The sequence below is a fragment of the Nyctereutes procyonoides genome, unplaced genomic scaffold (genome assembly GCF_905146905.1).
Source record: "Nyctereutes procyonoides isolate TBG_1078 unplaced genomic scaffold, NYPRO_anot_genome, whole genome shotgun sequence".
In the NCBI taxonomy this organism is placed as follows: Eukaryota; Metazoa; Chordata; class Mammalia; order Carnivora; family Canidae; genus Nyctereutes; species Nyctereutes procyonoides.
The window spans coordinates 530,746-545,158 of NW_026575030.1; the positions used below are offsets into that span (position 1 = coordinate 530,746).

Consider the following 14,413-nt stretch of genomic DNA (forward strand, 5'->3'; position numbering starts at 1 on the left):
ATTTCCTTTTTTAAGGCTGAATAGTATTCCAGCATATATGTGGACACTACATTTTATTTATCTATTCACCTGCCAATGGACATTTACATTGCTTCTACCTCCTGGCTATTAACAATGCTGCAGCCAACATGGATGCACACATATCTCTTCAAGATCCTGTTTTCATTTCTTTGCTCATTGTTCTGTCTTTGACTTGTACAATACACATTAACTTAATTTCTCTAACTTTAGACTATTTGTTGATATCAAGTAGGTAAAGTGTGCTTCCACTCTTCTTTTTTAGATATTTTAGATATTCTCACATTTTCTTGTATTTTTTTAAGATGGATTTTGGTATCATTTTGTCAAATTAAAAGTGCATCTCAGCACTTCTATATTTTAATAAAGCACAAGTTTGACATTTGTATAGATGCTGAATGTTACTTAGAGACAAGTATTTCATTTCATATTAATAATACAGAATTTTTCACAGATGCAGTCAAGGCTCGGTGAGGCCTTCTGTGGTTTGTGCAAACATGTTTTTATTACAGAATTGGACCTAAAAGCTTACAGTTTAAAAGCATGTTCAATTTTTAAAAATTGTATGATCACTTTTTATTATAAAGAGGCTTGCGTTTTATAGGCTGTTTCCAGTAGAAGATGATTTCTGCATGCTTATTATAACTATCTCTCTGTGCCGCATAGCCTTCTCTAAGTACTTCAAACTCAACATGTCCCCTAAACCTGTTCCTCTTCTCATTTATTTGGTCAAGAAATATTTATTGAGCATCTGCTAAGAAAAGCCCTGGCTATAATCAAGAGAATGGAGTCTAGGCTGCCTAGGTTTGAATCTGGGTTCTGCCATGAATTTGTTGGGTCACCTTGTGCAGTTTAGTTAACAATCTGTGCCTTAGTTTTCTTGTCTATAAAATTAAGATGATAGAATACTGCGTCATAAGTCGTTGTGAGGATGAAATGACTTACTATATGTAAAACACATAGAATAGTGCCTGGCCTGTGGTAACTGTCTGATAGTTTTGTTAATATTGTTTATTGACCTGGCTGATGTTAGCATGCTGAAGTAAAATAAGACAGTTTACGGTCCTTGGCTTTTTGAAGGCATCCTAATAGGAGGGAAAGACAAAATTCAAGTAAATAGATAAGAGGAATTGGTAAATAATAAGTGCTTTAAGGAAACCAGCTGACATTAAGAAAAATGTGGGGGAATCCATTTGGGAGCTATTGTACTATTCCAGTTGAGTAATGATAACTTGGGATGGCAATGGAACTGGAAAGAAATGGATGCATTTGAAATATGCCCTGGGAATAATTAGGAATAAATAGATTTAATTTGATGGCTAAAGAAGAGGGAAAAATCAAGAGTGAACCCAAATTGCTGGTTTGAGTAACTTGCATGGTTGTACTATTACTGACAGTTTGGGCAGGGAGCAAACAACTTTGGTAGAGAAATGAGACTTTGATTTCGGACATTTAGGCTAGAAATGTCTGTGAGATGTCCAAAATGTCAGGTAGGTAATTAAATATAGGAATCTGAAACCAAGAAATTCAAAATCGTACTTCTGGACTCTTTGTGGTGGTAGACTTCTAAAAGTTTGTGCCTGCCCTCACATCTGTTCCCCTAAATCTGACAAAGTAATCTTTGTAAACTAATGACCTGATTAAAGTCTAGGAAAGTCCCCCGATTTCTTACAGGATAAAGCCCAGACTTTTTTTTCCACATGGCATATGAGAACCTCCCTGACCTGACCTGTTATTACTTCTTTACCACTTGTCACAAGCATCATAGTTTTTAGCTATACTAAACTGCTTAGAATTTTCTGAAACTTTGTGTTTTTGCAATACGGCATCTTCTTTTCTAGAATATCCTTATCTTGATTGTCCATCTGCGAACCCTTGCTCTTCTTTCAAGTTTCAATTTAAGAGTTGCATCAGTATTAATTTAATATAGGGGCACCTGAGTAGCTCGGTTGGTTAGGCATCAGAAACTCTTGATTTTGGGGGTCCCTGGGTGGCGCAGCGGTTTAGTGCCTGCCTTTGGCTCAGGGAGCGATCCTGGAGACCCGGGATCGAATCCCACGTCGGGCTCCTGGTGCATGGAGCCTGCTTCTCTCTCTGCCTCTCTCTCTCTCTCTGTGACTATCATAAATAAATAAATTAAAAAAAAAAAAAAGAAACTCTTGATTTTGGCTCGGGTCATAATCTCTGGATCCTAGGATTGAGCCCTGCATTTGGCTCTGCAGTCAGTGTGGAATCTGCTGGGAGTTCTATCTTGCTCCCCTTCCACCCCTCCCCCAGTTCTCTTTCTCTCTCAAATAAATCTTTTATTTTTTATTTTTATTTAAAATTTTTTTTATTTATTTGAATAATTCGAGAGAGAGAACACAAATGGGTAGGGAGAGGAAAAGGGAAAGGGAGGAGACTTCCTGTTGAGCAGGGACCCCCCCTACACACACACACACACACACACACACACACACACACACACACACGGAGCTTGATCTCAAGACCCTGGGATTACAACCTGAGCTGGAGGCAGATGCTCAACTGACTGAGCCATCCAGTTACCCCTCAAATAAATCTTTAAAAAATTATATAATTTAAGTTTTCTTATATATCAGCATTTTTTTCTCATAAGTGAACCCTTCTTTGATTGCTTGCTACCTTACACAGAGCAAACACTTCCATTATTATGTGGTTTTCATATATATGCTTTCATAGCACTATTATATTGTGCTGCAGTTATTTGTTTAGAACTCTTATTTCTGTCCTAGATTGGGCAAAGATGTGAAGCTACAATGGCACAAATTCATCTTTGTATACCTAGCATTTTCTGCATTGCTTGGTACATAATGGGCACTAAAAGAGTATTTTTTGAGTGAGTGATTCTAAGAGGCAGTGTCGTATGATGGCAAAATAGACTTAAAATTTGAACAATCACAGTTCCAAGCTTAATATAACCAGTTGCCAACTGGTAAGAAATTATTTCATATCTATTTTCCTGAACCTCAATTTTCTTGACCTTAATATGAGGATAATAATACTTTGTTGAGTTGTTTTGAGAATTAGAAGAGATTAAAAAAAATGTCCTCACAGAGAAGTCACTCAATAAGTGGGAGGTATTTTATCATTATTCTGAAAAAGTTGCCTATAGAATGAAAGGTTCTACTGTCCTTGCTCTTAAAGTAATTGGATATTAGATATGGAAGTTTTTAAAGCCCCATAAATTATTTTAAAAATATTATATAATTCTGTAATTTACTGAAATGTATTATCATTTTAGAATATTCAGTTTTATTGACAAATACTATTTCCACTTATTTAAGTTGTAACTTAACTGACAGTTTTTAAATATAGCTACATCAGATATAAATATAAAGAGAATGTACACTATTATGAAAGCCTTGAGTATGTTAAAATGTGAAATAGATACATTTTCAAGTCCTGATCAAATCTGAAGAGTTTCTGTAATTGAATATATGAATTTGTGTATAATCACTTTGAAAATATTTGAGTACATAAGTAGACCTCTTCATTGACTACCTTTTGAAACTTATAATGACAAACTTTTGTTTTGTTTGTGAATCTGTGATTTCTGGAAACTATGTACTGTAAAGCAGAGCGTTCCAGTAGACCTCCTTACTAACCACTTGCAGAAATGGGCAATTTTTCAAGCCAAATTTATATTTCAGTAAGGAACTTGGAATTAATTATGTTACTACATGGTTACTTCCCTACTTGAGAGAGGTATTTACTGAGGTTACTGGCTTCTAGTCTTCTTCCCTTTACTCTTTCCACCTGTCTCCTGTTCTTATTGGGGTGGGAGGAGAGGAGGAATGAGTAATCAGATCTTTTATCATAGGTCCACCAAGATTTATTAAGATATTTCATTGTATGGGCAGCTCCGGTGGCGCAGCAGTTTGGCGCCGCCTGCAGCCCAGGGCGTGATCCTGGAGACCCGGGATCAAGTCCCACGTCGGGCTTCCTACCTGGAGCCTGCTTCTCCCTCTGCCTGTGTCTCTGCCTCTCTCTCATTCCCTCTCTCCCTCTCTCTCTCTCTCTGTGTGTGTCTCTCTTGAATAAATAAAATCTTTAAAAAAATATTTCACTGTCAGAACATTTACTGGTTGTATCTATGTGGCCAAATTGCTCTACTACTTGGAACCATTGCCACTGACCATTTTTGTTTGACTAAGATGAATTTATGAAATTTAGTTATCTGGATGAACTGAATTTGATCTGAAATTCAATAGAAGATTTGATTGATATTCTGTATTAGGAAGAATTTTCCATATGTAAGCATCCTTTCTTAGAACTCTTTAGAGTGTTCTAATGCCCTAACATCCTAATGGGGAACCTTAATCTGTATTTAATAAACAACCCCCTCTCTAATCTTAATCACTATGCAAACTATATACCAAATTTCCTTGCTATAACTTGAATTTGACTGTCTTTCTGTCTACTTAGGATGACTTCTACCTTTGAATGTATAGCCCAGTTAACACAACATGCTAGTTCCTTAGTTCCTGGACTGCTGTGTCTCCTGTGAATTTTATTTTCACACTAGTTCAGCCATGCACTCCTATGGTCCCACTTTATACCTTCTCATCTCTATCAGTTACTCTACCTCTAGACTCACTAATCATGGTGTCCCTGTGCTTTGAAACTTGAATATAACAAATAGTTATATTTGAGTGCTAAGGGCCAGGCACTGCTCTAGGTGCATGGAATATACCAGGAAACAAAACAGAGAAGAATCTTTGTCCTTTTGGAGCTTTTACTCTAGTGGGGAAAGACAAAAATCACAGTAGAAAACTAAATTATGTAGTGTTTTTGCAAGGTAGTAAGTGCTGTCAAGAAAGATAACGTAGAGTAAGGACGAGATAGTAAGGAATTGCAATTATTGTTTGTTTTTTGTTTTTAAAATTTTAAGCTTTTATTCTGAAGTAGTTTAGGACATACAGAAAGTCACGAGAATAGTGCCAAAAACTCCCATATGCCCTTGACCCAGAATCACATATTGTTAACATTTTGCCACATTTGCTTTAAAATATTTTCCCTCAAAAAAATAAAATAAAATATTTTCCCTCAAATATATGTAAGACTTCATGAATTTGTGGGTCATCCATGCACATAGACCATGCTAATCTCTGTATTGTTCCAATTTCAGTATATGTGCTGCTGAAGCAAGCACAAAAGTTGAAATTCTAAATAAGATAGTCAGGTTTTCATTGAAAATTTGACATTTCAGAAAAGACTCTTGAAGGAATCAAGAGAAATAGCTATATAGATAATTATGGGAAGAGTAGTATAAGCAGGTGCCCTGCTAGTGCAGAGTCCAAAACAGGAATATGTAAGGACATCATTGTGATAGAGAAGAAAAAGTGAGGTGGGATGGTAATTGAAGTGGGAGCAGATTGTAGAAGGGCTTATAAACCACTGATAGAGCTTTTATCTGAGTAAAACTGAGAACCACTGAGAAGTTCTGAGGAATGTTATGATCAGACTTTTTCAAAATATCTCACTGACTGCTACATTGAGAGGAGAATATAGAGAGGGAGGTGGGAGATGGGATATCAAATACTTGGCAGAAATTCAGACTAGAAATGATAGTGGCTCAATTCAGGCGAGTGGATTTGGAAGTGGTAGGGAATGGTGGGATTTGGGGTATATTTTGAATATAAGGGGAGTTGCTAATGGACTGGACATGCAGGATGAGGGACACTGAGAGTAGTCAAGGAATTGATATGAACAACTGGAAAGATGCAACGGGGAAGTTTGTGGATGGACTAGGGTTTGAGAAAAAGATCTAGAATTCAGTTTTCGTTGTGTTAAATTTGAGATGCCCATTAGACTGCTAGGTCTGATGGTAGTTACATGTTTAGTTATTTAAGAAATACTCAAACCATTTTTCCCAGCGATTGTATACCCTGGGATACAATTACCCTTGTATACCCTGGGAAACTTGTATAACATGTTTAGTTATTTAAGAAATACTCAAACCATTTTTTCACAGGGATTGTATACCCCATTTTCCTAGGAGCTTACATCAAAACAGGATTTGTTTGTTTGTTTTAAAGATTTTATTTATTTGAGACAGAGAGCAAAAGAGCACACAAATGGGGGGGGGGGCATAGAGTCAAGCTGACACCTTGCCAAGTGGGGAGCTGGATGCGGAGTTCAATCCCAGGGCCCAGAGATCATGACCTGAGCAGAAGGCAGATGCTTAATCAACTGGACTTAACCCCAGGTGTCCTTGTTTGTTTCATTTTTTTGTTTGGGTTTTAATTCTTTGGGATGAAGATTTACTTCTTTTTAGGCTTTGTAGCCATACCATCTTACATTTGAATCTTGACTTTCTCACCTACTGTGTCATAGTTTCCTCATTAGTAAAGAAGAATTAGTACTTGTATCATAGAGTTCTTAGGAAGATTGAGACAGTTTATGTTCAAGTTCTAGGCACAAAGAGGACACTATTATATGATAGACACTCAAAAAATACTTGTTCCTTCCTCACCTTCAGAACTAATACCTGGACCTGTTTTTGGTGATGTTCTTGTTTCAGTGACATGTCACATCATCTCAAGAGTTTGTTTATATTATAATCAGTTCCAGTCTATTAACAGGGTTGTCACTTCTTTATGTCTTATTTAATTTTACTAAAAAAACTCTTACAATTTTTCTGTTTACAAGTCTTGCACTTCTTTTTATTAGATTTATTTCTAAGATTGAATTTTTTGATGCTCTTGAGAATAGTTTAGTTTAAAATTTTATTTTCTGCTTTTTGCCTGTATAGAGGAACACAGTTGATTCTGTATATTGATTATGTATTCATTAACCATACTAAATTTGCTTATAAACCTGCTGTTTTTTTTTTAATTTTTAGTTTATTTATGATAGTTACAGAGAGAGAGAGAGAGAGAGAGAGAGAGAGAGAGAGAGAGAGGCAGAGACATAGGCAGAGGGAGAAGCCGGCTCCATGCGCCGGGAGCCTGACATGGGATTCGATCCCGGGTCTCCAGGATCGCGCCCTGGGCCAAAGGCAGGCGCTAAACCGCTGCGCCACCCAGGGATCCCAAACCTGCTGGTTACATAGAAATGATTTTTGTTCTGTGTATATAATCCTGCTATGTCATTTGTTATATTTTAATTTTTTAATTTTTAATGGAAGTATAGTTGACGCATAATGTCATGTTGGTTTTGAACATACGGTAAAATGATTTGACAAGTCCATACATTATGCTATGCTCATCACAAGTGTAGCTGCCATCTGTCATCATGCAACTTTAATTATAATACTATTGACTGTATTCCTTATGCTGTACATTTTATCCCTGTGACTTATTTGTTCTCTAACTAGAAACTTGTTTTTCCCACTCTCCTTCACCCATTTTGCCTCTGCCTTCCCCTTCTCACCCTATACCCCCTACCGTATCCATTGGTTTGTTCTATTTATGGATCTGCTTCTGCTTTTTGTTTGGTTTCATTGTTTTTTCATTTGTTTTGTTTTTTTAGATTCCACAAACAAGTGAAATCATATGGTATTTTTCTTTGACTTATTTCACCTAGTGTAATACTTTCTTGGTTCACCATGTTGTTGCAAAGGCAAGATCTTACCCTTTTATGACTAAGTAATATTCCATTGTATATATCCCCCGACTTATTTATTCATTCATCTATTGATGAACACTTTGGGTATAAATGGACTTGTTTTTTAATTTTCTTTCTGCTACTTTGTTAGTAGTGTATAGAAATACAACTGATGTATATATGTTAATTTTTATCCTTTAAGTTTACTGAATTCATTGTATTACTTTTAATAGTTTTATGTGGAGTCTTTAGAGTATTCTTTCTTTAAAGATTTTTCTTCTTGAGAGAGAGAGCATGAGTGGGATGAGGGGCAGAGGGAGAGGGTCAAGCAGAGTTCCTGCTGAGTGCAGAGCCCAACCCACCCAGGTCTCGATCCCAGGACTCTGATATCATGACCTGAGCCAAAGCCAGACACTTAACTACCAAGCTATCTAGGTGCTCCTGGAGTCTTTAGAGTTTTCTGTATGTGGTATCAGGTCATCTATACATAGTGACAGGTTAACTTCTTTCTTAGTAATTTGAATACATTTTATTTCTTTTTCTTCTCTGATTGCTGTGGCTAGAATTTCCAATATTATGTTGAATAAAAGTGGTAAGAGTAGACATGCTTGTCTTGTTCCTGATTAGTTTTTCACCATTGAGTATGATGTTATCTATGGATTTTCCATATGTGGCATTTATAATGTTTGGGTATGTTCCCTATAAGCCTAATTTGAGAGTTTTTATCATGAACAGATGTTGAATTTTGTGAAATGCTTTTTCTGCATCTATTGAGATGATCAGATGATTTTTATCCTTAATTTTGTTGATTGTGGCATTTTACACTAACTTGCTAATATTGAACTATTACTATATCCCTGGAATAAATCTCACTTGATTGTGCTGATTGATCCTTTTAATATATTGTTGAATGTAGCTTGCTAATATTTTGTTGAGGATTTTTGCACCTGTGTTCAGGGATATAGTAGTTTTCTTTTTTTAGTAGTGTCTTTGTCTAGTATCAGGGTAATGCTGACCTCATAAAATGGATTTGGAAGGTTTTTTTTCTGTTTAATTTTTAGACCAGTTTGAGGAGAATAAGTCTTCATTTTCCTTTAAATGTTTGGTAAAATTTGCCCATGAAGCTGGACTTTTGTTTGTTGGGAGCTTTTTGATTACCAATTTCATCTTCTTAATATTGAAACTAGTCTGTTCAGATTTTCTATTTCTTCCTGATTCAGTTTAGGGAGATTGTATATCTAGGAATTTATCCATTTCTTCTAGGTTGTCCACTTTGTTGACATATAATTTTTTTTATTTATTTATGATAGTCACAGAGAGAGAGAGAGAGAGAGAGGCGCAGAGACACAGGCAGAGGGAGTAGCAGGCTCCATGCACCGGGAGCCCGACGTGGGATTCGATCCCGAGTCTCCAGGATCGCGCCCCGGGCCAAGGCAGGAGCCAAACCGCTGTGCCACCCAGGGATCCCTAATTTTTTATTCTTTGTATTTAAGTCTTTGTATTTCTAAAACAATAATAATAATAATAATAATAATAATAATAATAATAATTCTTTGTATTTCTGTAGTGTTGAATGTTACTTCTCTTTCATTTCTAATTTTATTTTTCTCCAATTTGATTTTGTTTTTTGGTGAATCTGGCTAAAGGTTTATCAATTTTGTTTATCTTTTCTAAGAATCAGCTCTTAGTTTCACATATACATGAATATATATATTTATGTATATATATGAAAAAATACATATAAGAAAAAATATATTTTGCTCTGAAAAAATATATATAAAAATATATATTTTTGCTCTTAGTTTCATTGATTTTAAAAAAAAAATTTTTTTTTTTTTATTTATGATAGGCACACAGTGAGAGAGAGAGAGAGAGGCAGAGACACAGGCAGAGGGAGAAGCAGGCTCCATGCACCGGGAGCCCGACGTGGGATTCGATCCCGGGTCTCCAGGATCGCGCCCTGGGCCAAAGGCAGGCGCTAAACTGCTGCGCCACCCAGGGATCCCCTCATTGATTTTTTTAATTTGTTTTTAGTGTATGTTTCATTTGTTTTTATTCTGATCTTTATTAATTCCTTTCTCCTACTAACTTTGTTAGCTCTTCTTTTCCTAGTTCATTTAGTTTGTAACGTTAGATTGTTTATTTGAGATTTGTTTTGTTTCTTAAGGTAGGCCTGTATCACTAAAAATTTCCCTTCTGGAACTGTTTTTGCTGTATCCCAAAGATTTTGGACCATTGTGTTTTTATTTTCACTTATCTCCATGTATTTTTCAGTTTCCTCTTTGATTTCTTTGGTGACTTATTGGCATATCTTAGCTCCCAGTTTTGTGTTTTTTCCAGTTTTTTCTTCTGATTGATTTCTAATTTCATACTGTTATGGTCAGATTTCAGTGTTCTTAAATTTCTTGAGACTTGTTTTGTGGCCTTAGATGGGATCTATCCTGGAGAATGTTCCTTGTGCACTTGAAAAAAAATGTCTATTTTGCTGTTTTGCGCTCAGATACTCAGTACATATCTGTTAAGTCCTTCTGATCTGATGTGTCATTCAAAGATGGTGTTTTCTTGTTGGTTTTCTGCTTGGATGAACTATCCATTGATGTAACTGAGGTGTTAAAGTATCCTAATATCATTGTATTACTGTTGATTTCTCCTTTTATCTGGTATTAACATTTGTGTTTTGTGTTTTAGTGCTCCATCATTAGATGCATAGATGTTTACAATTGTTATATCCCCTTTTGAATTGTCTCCTTTACCATTATGTAGTGTCTTTCCTTGTCTCTTGCTATATTCTTAGTTTTAAAGTCTGTTTTGTCTGATATGAGTATTGCTACCCTGGGTTTTTTCCTCACTTCATTTGCATGGAATATCTTTTTCCTTCCTTTAACTGTTATTTTCTGTGAGATTTTTAGGTCTGAGGGGAGTCTTGTAGGTAGTATGTAGATGAATCTCTCTCTTTTTTTTAAACTTACACATACACACACACCCGTCTTTTGATTAGATCATTTAGTCCATTTACATTTAAAGTAATTATTGATAGGTATGTGTCTATCACTATTGTTAATTGTTTGTAGTTGTTTTTGTGGGTCTTCTCTGTCCTTTTTTCTTCTGTTACTCTCTTTCCTTGTGGTTGATTACTTTCTATAGTGTTTTTATTTTTTAAAAGTTTTATTTATTTATTTGAGATAGAGAGTAAGAGGGAGAGCACAAGTGGTGGGGGGGAGTGGCAGAGGGAGAGGGAGAAGCAGGCTCTCCGCTGAGCAGGGAGCCTGATGTGGGGCTTTATCCTAGGACTCTGGGATCATGACCTGACCTGAAGGCAGACGCTTAAACAACGGAACCACCCAGATGCCCCACTTTTTGTAGTGTTATGCTTGGTTTTCTTTCTCTTTATTATGTATTTATTCTAAGTGTTGTGTTTGTGGTTACATGAGGTTCATATATAGTATTCTACTCATATAGCAGTCTGTATTAAGTTGATGGTCACTTAAATTTGAATACATTGGAAGTTCTAAAAGAATTTCTTTTTTACTCACCCCATGTTTTATATATATGATGTCATATTTTACATATTTTTAGAAAGAGAGAAAGTGAGGGAGTTCATGTACACAAGTGGCGGGGAAGGGACTGAGGGAGAGGGAAAGAGAGAATCTTAAGCAGGCTCCAAACCCAGCATGGAACCCGGTCAGGCACTTGATCTTAGGACTCAGATCATGACCTGAACAAACCAAAAGTCAGATGCTTAACAGACTGAGCTACCCAGGTGCACCTTATTTTCTGTATTTTTATTCATAATTTCTTCTAATTATGAACTTTTACTTTACACTTAAAGAATTCCCTGTAAGATTTCTTGTAAAGATGCTTTAGTGGTGATATATTCCTTTAACTTTTCTTTACCTGGGAACTCTCTCTCCTTCAATTCTGAAAGATGAATATCCTGGGCAGACTCCTTGATTTTAGATTTTTTTCCTTTCAGCACTTTGGATATATTACACCTTTCATTTCTGGCCTGTAAAGTTTCTCCTGAGAAATCAGCTGACAGCCTTATGGTGTTTCCCCTGTATCTAACTTTTTACTTCTTGCTGATTTTAAAATTCTCTCTTTATCTTTAACCTTTGTCATTTTAATTATTATGTGTCATGGTGTGTCCCTTCTTGGCTACCTCTTTTGGAACTCTCTTTGCTTCCTGAACTGCGATGTCAATTCCTTCCCAGGTTAGGGACATTTTCATCTTTTATTTTTTCAAAGAATTTATCTGCCTTTTTCTTTCCTTCTTCTTCTGGAGCCCCTATAATTTGCATATTCCTTTGATCTTGTCTAAGAGTTCCTTTATCTTATCCTCATTTATTAAAAAAATTTTTTTTTTCCTATTCAGCTCAGGTACTTTCCAAAACCCTGTCTTCCCGATCATTGATCTGTTCTTCTGCATCCTCCATTGTATTGTTGATTTTCTCTAGTGTAATATTTATTTCACTTACCTTATTCCTCAACTCTGATTGTTTTTTTTTATGTTTCCTATCTCCTTGTTGAAAATCTCATAAATTTTTCTAGTCTTTCATCTGCTAAGCATTTTTATGATCATTACTTTAAACTTTTATCAAACATATTGCCATGTCTCTGTTTCATTTAGTTCTTTTTCTGGAGTTTTGTTCCCATTGGAGCATATTTCTCTGTCTCATTTTGCTTGACTTTCTGTATTTGTTTCTATGAATTAGGTGGAACAACTGATTCTTCCAAATTTAAAGGAATGGTTACACACACACACACACACACACACACACAGTTGTCCCCTGTACACTGTGTGTGCCTAGTTGGCTAGAGTTGTATCTGGGGTTGGCTGGGTTTCCTGGGATACTTTGCACTAGTGCTGACCTGATACGATGACCCAAGCTGAAGTAGGCATACATTAGTGGTCTCAGGGCTCCTTGTGTAGAGGGTACCTTGGCAGGAAAGCTAGAGTTGAAATGCATGCTCTCCAATGTGTCCTGGGACTCTGTGCAGAGGGTGTGTTGGTAGGACAGCTAAAGCTGATGTGGTTGTGGGCCAGTGCAGTCCTGAGTTTTCTGCACAAAGGACACTCTGGCAGGTTAGCTGAAGTTGAAGTGGGTGGAAACCAGGGTATCCCAGGGCTTGCTGCATGGGGGCGGGGGTGGTGGTGTCCTGGTGTGCAGCTGGAGCTGAGGCAGGGTATAGGCGAGGGTGTCCTTTGTGCTACAGGCAGGGACACCCTGGCTGGATAGCTATAGTAGAAGTGTGTATGGGCTGGGCCATTACCCATGTCTCTCCATGTAGATTGTACCCTGGGTGGACAGTTGAAACTGAAGTGGATGCAAGCCAAGATGTCCTCAGATGCACAGCACAAGAAGTTCCCTGGTAGGGTGACTGGAGCTAAGACTGGTGGAGGCTGGAATGTCCTGGTGTGCTCATGCAAAGGGTGCCCTGGCAAGGTGGCTGGAACTTTGGTGGGTGGGGACAGTGGTGTCCTGCAGCATTCCATGTAGAGGGTGTCCTTGGCAGGTAGGTAAAACTGATATGGGCATGGGACACTCTATGGAGGTGTTGCCTTGGATGGACAGATGGAGCCTAAGCAGTTGTGAACCAGGAGGTCCTGGAGCACTCTGTACCAGAAATGCCTTAGCAAGCTATCTAGAGCCAAAGTGGCATGGACCTGGGGTGCTTTGGTTCTGTATCACCTTGCCAGTACAGCTGGAATTGTAACCAAGTGCTGGCCAGGAGTGTGTGCTGTTCTGGGTCTGTTGGTGGAATGGCTGGAGCTGGTATGGGCTAGAGACCCATGGCTCACTGAGGAAATAGGCTTCCTAGGCTGCCCAGACCCTGTTCCTGTTTGCACTGTCAAGGTGGATACTGAATGTAAATTGTAAGGCTTTTTAGCCCCTTCAACCTGGAGAGAGTTCCAGCAGCTCCCCTGCTATTTGATGGAGTTCTATGACTGGATATTTTACAGATTAGCTTTTCTTTCAAACCCTGACAGTCCTTCTATGCCCTGGGCATCTGGAACTGGTGTGGGCCAGGTTACCCAGTGGTCACTGATGTTGTAACCTGGCTATTGTGCCTGGACCCTACTGCCATCTGTACCATCTGGAGGATGTGCGTAAATTTGCCCCAAGGTAGAAGAATCTGCTCTATGCCCCTCAGTATTAACCCTTCACACTGTGGATTGCACAATTGGAGGTGAGGTTTCCTTTGTTACCATGTCTTCATCCCTCTTGCCTTTCTCTATGTGGTCTATCTTTTGTTGTATAGAAGTTGTTCAGTCAGACCTCCGCTCTTCTTCAGGAGGAATTGTTCTGTAGTAAATAGGTGTAGAATTGGTGCGTCCATGGAAAAAGTAAGTTCAGGATCTTTCTATGTTGCTGTCTTGGACTGGAACCAAATTTTGATTTTTTTTCTCTTATTTCTTTCTCCTTTTCCTTTTGTCTTACTCACCTGAGGTGATTCCTCTATTAAATAAAATTGGGAATAATAGGCATATATGTGTCCTTTATGATCTTGCAGGGAAAGCTTTCAACATTTTACCTTAAGTATCATGTTTACTGAAGGATTTTGGTGAAAACTTTTATCATATGAAGGAAGTTCTATCCAATTTTTCCTATGTCAGGTGACTTTTGTTCTAAATGAATTTTGAATTTTATCAAATGTTTTTTTTCTCCACTGTTGAGATGACTGTACAACTTCTTTATTTTGTTATTTTTGAGAATTACATTGATTGAGCTTTTTTCACAGTGCATTTTTTAACAGCTTAATTGAGATGTAATTCTCATATCGTAAAATTCACTTATTTTGCAATTCTGTGAGTTTTGATATATTC

The 14,413-nt window shown here is 37.3% G+C and overlaps 1 protein-coding gene and 1 non-coding gene across 3 annotated transcripts in view; one reads left to right on the top strand and one right to left on the bottom strand.

Moving 5' to 3' along the window:
* ZRANB3 (zinc finger RANBP2-type containing 3) overlaps positions 1–14,413 on the top strand; it is a 313,553-nt gene that overhangs the window by 2,383 nt on the left and 296,757 nt on the right. The window lies entirely within an intron of this gene.
* On the bottom strand, positions 5,088–5,191 carry LOC129504055 (U6 spliceosomal RNA). The gene has a single exon (XR_008663291.1). It is a non-coding gene; the product is annotated as a U6 spliceosomal RNA (small nuclear RNA).